Source organism: Grus americana, chromosome 8 (assembly GCF_028858705.1).
Source record: "Grus americana isolate bGruAme1 chromosome 8, bGruAme1.mat, whole genome shotgun sequence".
NCBI lineage: Eukaryota > Metazoa > Chordata > Aves > Gruiformes > Gruidae > Grus > Grus americana.
The window spans coordinates 32,261,495-32,270,735 of NC_072859.1; the positions used below are offsets into that span (position 1 = coordinate 32,261,495).

At 40.6% G+C, this 9,241-nt stretch overlaps 1 long non-coding RNA gene across 1 annotated transcript; it reads right to left on the minus strand.

Moving 5' to 3' along the window:
* Positions 1-491: 491 nt before the first annotated feature.
* LOC129209409 (uncharacterized) lies at positions 492-4,456 on the minus strand. The gene is made up of 4 exons (XR_008578066.1): positions 3,936-4,456; positions 3,119-3,204; positions 1,791-1,868; positions 492-1,245 (listed from the first exon to the last, which is right to left on the minus strand). It is a non-coding gene; the product is annotated as an uncharacterized LOC129209409 (long non-coding RNA).
* Between the last annotated feature and the right edge of the window lie 4,785 nt (positions 4,457-9,241).

Genomic DNA, 9,241 nt, shown 5'->3' on the forward strand with positions numbered 1-9,241 from the left:
CTGCTAAAACATCTCGTGATGGACCACTCCGATATGAACCTCTTGTTTAGACAGCAGTTCTGGAGAACCCTCCCTAATAGAAGGAGGAGGAGAGGCAATATATGTCTATATACAAACTGGAGCATGAAGATGAGTTTGTGCATCAGTGTCCTACAGAGAGAATGTTTGGGAGTGCGTGGGCATGTACCTTCAAGCACATGCATAGGCTTTCTGTCAAACCTTACCAGTATTAGTACAAGGTGAGCAATTCTACAGGAAAAAAAAAATATGAAAGAAGTTAAGATATTTGAAGTTAAAATATTTTATCCTGAAAGAAAAGTATTTCTCTTAGGAAATACTGCCTCTCAAGACTGTATTTTCCACCTGTCACTGTCTCTCTGCCCTTTGCAAGGAAGATATGCATCATGGGAGTCCTTGATGGTTTCGACTTGAAAAATTTCAGCCAGTATATGATAGGGGACATCCACAGTGATGTACATGAGAAAAGCAAATCCCCCTGCTACCATATTTTAAAGTGTTCGTGTTGAGTGAGATTAGATTTGAGCACTGCCAATCCCATGAATCTATGCCGTATGTTCTTGAAGAAAGAATTAACACCTCCTTAAGAAACACGGAAAGAGTGAAACAGTTCTGATCTTTACTTTCACCGTTAATCATCTTTGTACAGTTTTCTCTAATATCTTCAGGTCGTAAGCAACTGGCAAAAGACTCTTCTGTGTAAGGAAAATCTGTGCTTCTTTCATGACCCAAAAACGCCTTTCACATCAGTTTTGCTCTAAGGATTTACTGCTGTTCTGTAAAGAAACCTGCAAGATGAAAAACAAAACTAGACGAATTGCAAACTAAGATAAACCCTTGTTAAAAATCTACGCCTTGTTTCTACAACAAATAGTTTGGAATCCAAAAACAAGCTTATCCCAACACATACTGGTTGTTTTCAAATCAGTCACTTTTCCTTCTGCTTGCATTTTTCAGATATTCAGGTAAATGCCCCTTCTCCTCTGCCACTATTTGACCTAAAGCGGCGAGCAATTTCTCCACAGACATGATCCACACGGGCAGACTGTGCCTAGGTCAACTCCGTAGTAAACGAAGGCTGAGATACTTCTGTCTGCTCTGTCAGATGAGCCAAGCAATTCATGGACTTCCAGAGGCATTTTTCCAACATGAGTAATACCTGACTCCAGCTTCCTGATCTGTACGTGAGGAACAAGTATTTCTACGATAGTCTCCAGTTCAGTAAACCTGAAAGCAGAGGATTTATTACATACAGGATCAAGAAGCCTCCCCTTTGATCATTTCTACAGTGGTCTATGAATGAATGCATTCAGAGCCCAGCTTCAGCACACGCTGAAATATTCATGGGCGCAGGCAAGAACAATACGTCGAATGTTCGTTAGAGACCAGGTCCTCTGCCGGGGTACGTCACAAGGTGACTTTGTTGCCTTCAGTGGGAAAACAACAGTTCACACAAGCTAAGAATTTAACCTTTTTGCACATTGAGCTCTTCTCTGTAAACGGTACTTTAATACACATCAGTGAGGCAGATAATATTAACACTTCAGACAAATCACTGGAAGGTTCAGAGAGCTCCACGCACTCACACAGGCTTTCGGTTGTAGAGCAGAGGCCAGAAGTCAGCGCTGATTGCATCTTAGTAGCAACTAACCATTATAAATATCAAAGTCACACACATTTGGACAATTTCTTTAAGCTCTCTGTTGTATTTCTGAAGAGCTCTTTTAAGACCTCTGCATATTTTATTCTGCGGTACTGGGATGGATACTTACACTCCATGCTTGAGTAGGGCTGGATGTACCCACTGAGGCTTGAAACATCAAATAGCACTGCCAGAACACTTCTTTCTCCTGTAAATCAAATGGACAGCTACACGATTGTGCTTCCCCACAGCAAGGTTTCCCCACGATCCTGCCCCTGATTCAGCCATGGCTTGTCCCGGAACTACGACAGCACCTGCAAGTTGTAGACATGGCCCTTTGGGGCATGGTTTAGTAGACATGGTGCTGTTGGGTTGACGGTTGGACTTGATGATCTTAGAGGTCTTTTCCAACCTTAAAGATTCTATGATTCTAAGTTATTGGCACTTTGAAAGGAATCATTCATACAGCCTAAGCACTTGTGGGATTAAGTTGTATGAAAGTCCCACTCAACTGGAGCTATCCAAGCACATCAACGTTTATTGGGGAGTTTTCTGAGACTGTTGGCTAAGGTGTAGCTCTGGAGTGCTTGCCTCATAATAGCTACCACAATTAACAGCTGAGATTTTTCAGAAGGACATAAAAAAACGAGGTAGTGGACAACTTCCAACAGAGGCGAGCCTTTGAAAACCCTAGGTAACAACAAAGCAAGGACAATTATCAACTCCAACTCGGTATTAAAACACAAAAGGAGACCCTCCCTTAAAAACGATTTTTCATTGATCCAACGCAACTTACTGGGCTTAAAATACAAGTCACATTATCACAACTGAGATCCCACCTGTAAGTTCTCAGCCTCACACTGCCTTCTTCCAAAAATAGTCAGCCATTGTCAGTATACTTAACTTTGCCAGACAAGAAGTGGCAATCAAACTTTTGTTAAGATAAATGGTACTAACAAGCTGGTAAAGAAAAAAAACACCATTATTTTACCAGCCAAATCCTACGGCATTGACTCAGGAGGCACCTGAAATTTTTCTTACATAAGTACTGTAGGCTTGAGCTCATGCTAAAACAATCTCAACAACATTTTAAGTTTTAATAGAATAACTTCAATGTTATAATTTTATCCAATCATTTACACAGTAATAATTTAAGATAGGAAATCAAGAGGGAAAATTGCCTTTGTACAAGCTATTCTATTAAAGACTGGAATATTAATGTTATTGGGTACATGAAACCCTGTGCAACCATGGAAACCATTGCATAGGATCCATTCAGCCTCCAAATCTGAGATGTGGCCTATGGTTGCTATGAGAGGATATAGCTCACACCCCTCAGCAGTTCCTATTAGAAAGTGATATTTAGGTGCTATTGTGTATTTGTCTACACTTCATCTCAGCATAAAGCTATTTGTGGAACAGAGGTTAAGGAGAGGTTTTTGAAATCTGAAAGCATACCTTTCAGATTAATCTGGGAAATCAGATGCGGTTTCACAACAGTTTAGGGCTTATTTGTGACAATTTAACCCATGTCTTCCCTTGTTCTGAAAAGATAAAAAAGGGTATCATGAATGCTACTTGGAGAAGTTAGGGATTAATTTATATTTCAGGAGCACATAAGTATCTTTTTCAAGCTCATCCTCAGTCCAGACTAGCTGCAGCCAGCCTACAGGAATCAGTGATAAAGAAACGCATCCCCTAGATTCTGAATTATTAAAAAATTCTTTTAAATTGCAAAATTTGAAGGAAAAATATAAATCTTCCACAACCTGGTAAACTCAAAACTGTAACTATCATTTAATCCATATCTTTTCCAATTGTGAAAACAATTACACTAGGAACAATTATGTGGCAAATGAAAACATCTTGATGTACCATACTAAAGCCTGAAAATCAAAGGGAAGATTTCAGAAAGGTTTATGAACTCTCACAATTCAGGGAATGTCATCCCCTAGCAGGGTGAGTTGGGAAAAAAACCTTCCCCATGAGAAAACCATATAACTTAACCAAACCAACACTTGCACTTTTGTTTAAAATGACTTATTAAGTTTTCAAAGCAGGAGATGATCTCTCCACTGGCTTCTCTCAAGTCTGCTGGAGCTGAGTCCTCCAGACAACAGCCCTCCCCACACCGATTTCCCATGCCCAAGGCACTGCCCTTGGCAGGATGGCAGGACTGAGGACCACCTCGTCCCTCGGCATCAGAAAGATCCCATACCCAAGGAATTTGTTTTCCAACTTTCTGTGTCACCAGCTCATTTATAACCACTCCTACCTTGTGGGAACATTGAACCGTAGTTTGGTCTCAGTAAGGTACACCATCTGTCCCCTCTCTGTGCTGATGCCTCTGTTCCCCGAGACAAGTTTTGCTGCTTCTACATATTCAAGATGCACCAGAAATACCAGAATATCCAACCTGAGGAAACCAAGCAGAGCTTCGATCTTTCTAGTCCAGGTGCCTTCTGTAATATGGTTAAAGTGTTCAGCAGATGACAGGCTAACGTATGTGTTCATTTGTGGGAATTAACAGTCAAGAGCAGCCTTTCTGCTTAAGAAAGGCTTGAAATTGCTTCCAGCTTCACTGCTATCAGAAGGAATTTTGATTCATATTTTATTTTAAAGTCTATAAAAAAGTGACCCAGTTTCTTCCAAGCTGTCACAGGCCCTTCTTGCTCCACGTCGCTCAGTGGCCACGGTTGAGCAGCCTGCAGGTGTTGCAGGGTAGTGTAGGTCAGTAGTTCATCTGACAAGTGTTCAACAGATGGAGATTGCTCCCCTGGCATGCAGACAGGCTAAGGTCACTCTGCATGGAGAGGAGCACACTACAGAGAAACAATACAACATAATCAGAAGAGTCATAAGCTGTTTACCTGAAGATGTTCAAAGCCATACATACAGCACCAAAAATGCTTATTCAGTTGGGGCAGTAACCCAAAATCACAGAACCTCATAAATTACAAACTTACATAGTAGATGGCAGAGCATCCTTCTTCCCTCACTTTCATTTAGTAGACCATTACTTTGGAGGATCCAGGCTCCATGCTCCAAGGACTATGTCCTGCTCTGTGCAAGATTCGTACGTCCTGCATAAGAGGCTAAAGAGGTCCAAATCTCCTTTGCACCAGAAAGGACTTTATGCCAACCCTGATTCACTGAGAGTGGTGCCACATCCATGGAGGATGTCATGCCTCCTCAGGAAAGTGTTCTCTAAAATTCCTCAGTGCCTCCTTTTCCACATACAATTTTTCCCAGTGTGGTTGCGATGCCTGCATCCTACTCCTGCATCACACTTTGCTTTTGTCAAGTGAAGCTAATGGTGCTTTTACGCTTTCATAAAAGTACATTTGGAAAAGCCTGCGTGAGAAGTACCAGGTAAATGCTCAGCTCCTGTTTACAAATGGCAACAAACCCCTCAGCCTGGGCACTCACCTTTAATTTACAAAATAAATATTCTTAGGAAAAGCAGAAGTTGTGATTTTGCAGAAGGCGGCAGGGAGATCGTCAAGGTTGGCACTCTGGTTCAAATATCAGTACAATCATGAACCACTGGAGAAACCACAGGCCCTATTTTGGGTGCACCTCCATTGTCATCTCAAACGATCCAGATTAAAGGGCTGCCAGGAACGATGAGCCTGGCCAACCACCAATGGTTTATCAGATCTTTCAGCTTTGGGATAACACACACCATAAACATCACTTCAAACCAAACATAGAAACAGACAGGTATCTTGTGGACAGTAAGGACCACCAAGGATCACTCTGCTCATTCAGGACAGCTCAGCTGAAGCTTCTGTTTGCAGCATGTTACCAGATATAGCCGTAAGGTTTCAGAGTATAAATTACTGTGGTGACATGCTGAGGCAGAGAGAAATGGCAGTGACCTGCAAGCTACTGTTTGTAAGTAAGTTAACCCGTTCATACCCACAGCGATGGGCGTAAATCACGCCGTACAGGTCACTAGGTGCCCTACTTTAAGTCTTTGAAATTTTGGCCCATTGAGACACACAAAGAAAAATGTTTTCAATCCATAAAAATCATGAATGTAGAATTTAAACCAAGAGCTATTTTCAATTTTCATGTATTTTTACTAATAGAGTCTTTATCCTGCTTTCTACAAAACTGAGTAGCTTTCAAAAACTGCATTTATCTACACTGCAACTATACATATTTTCACCAAGATGACAAAAAAAAAAAAAAAAAAGGACAGAGAAACTCCCGTGCTTAGAGGCAGAACAAGCCTTGACACTTCCATATTAGTGCTTACGCAATATGGGGACCTTTCTTGGCTTTCTGATTTACCCACTAAAAATCAGCAGACTTCCTCACAGCAGTAAGTAAATCTCTATTCTGGATGACAAGATCTCCACTTTACTGAAGTCAAAGTAAGTTTTCCCTATTAGATACAACTTGAAGTAGATTTCCTCTGCTTCCAGCATTAGGCTTTTGGGTCTAGTTGGGATTTGATCATGCATTTATATTTTTATGTCTAAGTTCCAACACACTTGGAAATCACACGTGTTCCAAACTTCAAATCAATATCTAGGTATTGTAATTGCTATGTGTGACCTAGGTTCAGGTAAGCCAAACTCTTATGCCTACTATATTCTATGCATATTCTTCAACCCTCAGATTACCTACGTAGGTAATATGGAATATTAGTCACAGTAACTTAGAATTTAGATCAACACAATCTTGGCCTATAGAGCATCTTATAAATGTGATATATTTACATGTGATAGATTGATGTAATATATAAAACACATTAGCTCATACTGCATTTAGCAATATCAAGATAGATTTATGATTTCCCCCATCCTTTGTTTTACTGATGATAATCAAAAAAGACTGCTTGATTTAGATCATTTAACTGACTTTGTGTTCATTTTACAGTTAATGTATATTTCACTATATTTTTTCTTACTTTTAGCAAAATTGTATAGGTGCAGACACACACAACTCACAAAGTTGCCTGACTGCTTATTGCATCTTTTTAGGAACATGTTGGTATATCTCTATTCTGGAGAACATTTCACAGTTCAGTGATGGAAAATAGTTTGCACTTCATTTGTGCGTGTACTAATTTTAGATTAAATAGGACCACATAAATCCTGCTGAAAAATGATGCAATTAAGCCAGACCTATTTGTAAAAAGGACAACATGTGGCTGTAATTATAATGGCTAAGCATTTGGTAACACATTGACTTATTAGTGTGCTAAGAGGAGTTTGTGCAACATGCTGAGTAAGTCTTTACAGGAATAAATCTTAATATTCCCCCAAAAGCTATTAAAACCAACCCTCTATTGCATTTCTGATCAACTTCCACGGTGATCTGCTTTTTCAAAATGGTTGCTTTTGTTGTAAGCGTAGCACTAAGCATGCTCTGCGCCTACTGCTGTGGTGTGAAGTAGCTGTAGGTACCCAACTGGCGTTCTTTCAGAGCAAAATTATTGTCCAAGGATGACTGAATGACTGACATATGCACCAAAGCTCTGAAGTATATATGTTTCAAGTGACCAATAATCTGTAAAGGTTTACAGTGCTCATACTTCACAATGCCATTGAAGTTTATGTGATGATTTAGATTCCTCAGCACATTTCTAAACCCTTGGTAGCCCCACAGGAGCTATCATAGCCTTCACCAAGACCACATATGATAAAGACTGGCTACCACCACACATGCATTCCTGTCCAATCCATGACCACAAAGTAACCCTATGATGCCAAATAAGGGAGCAAGCTAAGTTTAAGATCATTTTTTGCTGTTTATAGCCAAACTCAATTTACCATCTATACCTTAGCTGTAGAAATCCACACTGTTGTGTAAGGATCCCATCTTCATGCTGCCCATAGGTCCTACTTTCCCTTGTGGTGACTGGGAAGGATTTTGCACTCTTGAGCATACCTGTCAGGGCAAGCAGGACAGACAGAAGTGTCCTAGGAAGGGGAAGTGGGCCAACCCATCTAGGATGTTCCCTGGGGTATGGACCAGCAATGATGTAAGCTGTAATTTTCACATTCAGCAAAAGCCACTGCAAGCTCAGCTACACAAAGTATGGACTGAAGGCAAGTTTGGGCTCAAATATATGCTCAGATCCACGTTCAAAGTGTGTACCAAATTCCCTGTACAGGGCTTTTCAGACGGCAGGCCTTCTACCATCTCCTTCACATCCAAATGTTCATGTGCGGTGGGTACGAAAGGAGATGCGAGAACCTCAGGACTCAATGCCATCAGGTAGACCAGTGATGGTAAGGCTCTTTACAGCCCAGCCATGGAAGTCTGGCTGCCACATACAAGAAGGATTTAATTTACTGTTAATCTTTCACTCTCAAATTTTTCTTAAGGATGCTGTGGATGATAATCTGGGAGGATGATACAGCATTGCCAATCACCTGTGAAACGTTTAAAGGTAAAAACAAAACTAAATGTAGTTCAGGTTTTAGGGGGTTTTTTTGCCTTTCAATTCCCAGTCCTTCTGATTCGCTGCTTTATTCTCCAAAATAACAGGAAAAGCTTATTTTCATAGTGGCATGCCTTTCACTGAACTAGATCAGAAAATCCCTCTCATCTCCAAAGGGCTCATTTCCTTTAGAATTAAGACACAGAGTCAGTCATTTCTTCAGTTCCAGTGACCTTTCTTCCCCTACTAGCTGGGAGGCTTGGTTTTTTCACAGGAGAACATGTAACATAAACATAATCAGCCATTTCACATCATATAGCTCTTCGCTTCAGTAGGAGCTTCCTTACTTTAAGATTTTTTTTTTTTCCTGATACGTTCCCACTAAAGTAAGATCAATCCATAGGAAGGAAAAAAAAAATATGAAAGGACCTTCAGTGCTAACATACATTCAAACGCCACTAGAAGTACACCTGTGCCTTGTCATTTCAAAATTAATATAAGGCAAAGAATGTGATCCCTTTTGCTAATTAGCACAGCCCTCTCGGATTCCCCTTTCCCCTCATGCTAATTAGCGCAGAAAAAAACCTCACGCAGACAAACAGACAAAATAGCCACAGGACTCCCTCATTGAGCAAAGCACTTGCAGGAGGAGAAGGGGCAAAACTCTGCATCGGTAATTTTAAACACCTGATTGCCTGAAGCGTGCAGGTGTGGGAGAAATGTTGCCAAAGTGATGCAAGCTTTTAAAAATGCCATCCCACTTTGCCTGAAAATTCAAAATCCTCATTAGTTGTATGAATAATTTATCAGCCGCCCCACAAGGCAGGGAAGGGACACTTTTGTTGTCTGCTCGACTAGCAATGAGGTCGGTTACCATCAAAAAGGGGAGGGAGGAGCAAAAAAGTTTCTGAAAAATGACAATTTGCTCTCAAAGTATGGTCATTTCTTGCCAGAGCTTTTACAGAGGTATCATAAAGAGACCAGTCACGGAGGCACAGGGTATTCCTTCCAAGGGAGGGAAAGGACTGCTCAAAGCAGTTAATGCACTTTAAAGAACTGCGCTGACTTCAATCCACCTCTTACTCGGTTTAAATAACAGGTACGGTGTGTGCAGAATTCAAGAAAAAACATTTTTAAAAATCCAGTATTAGTAGTTACACATTCTCTAAAATGGATTTTAA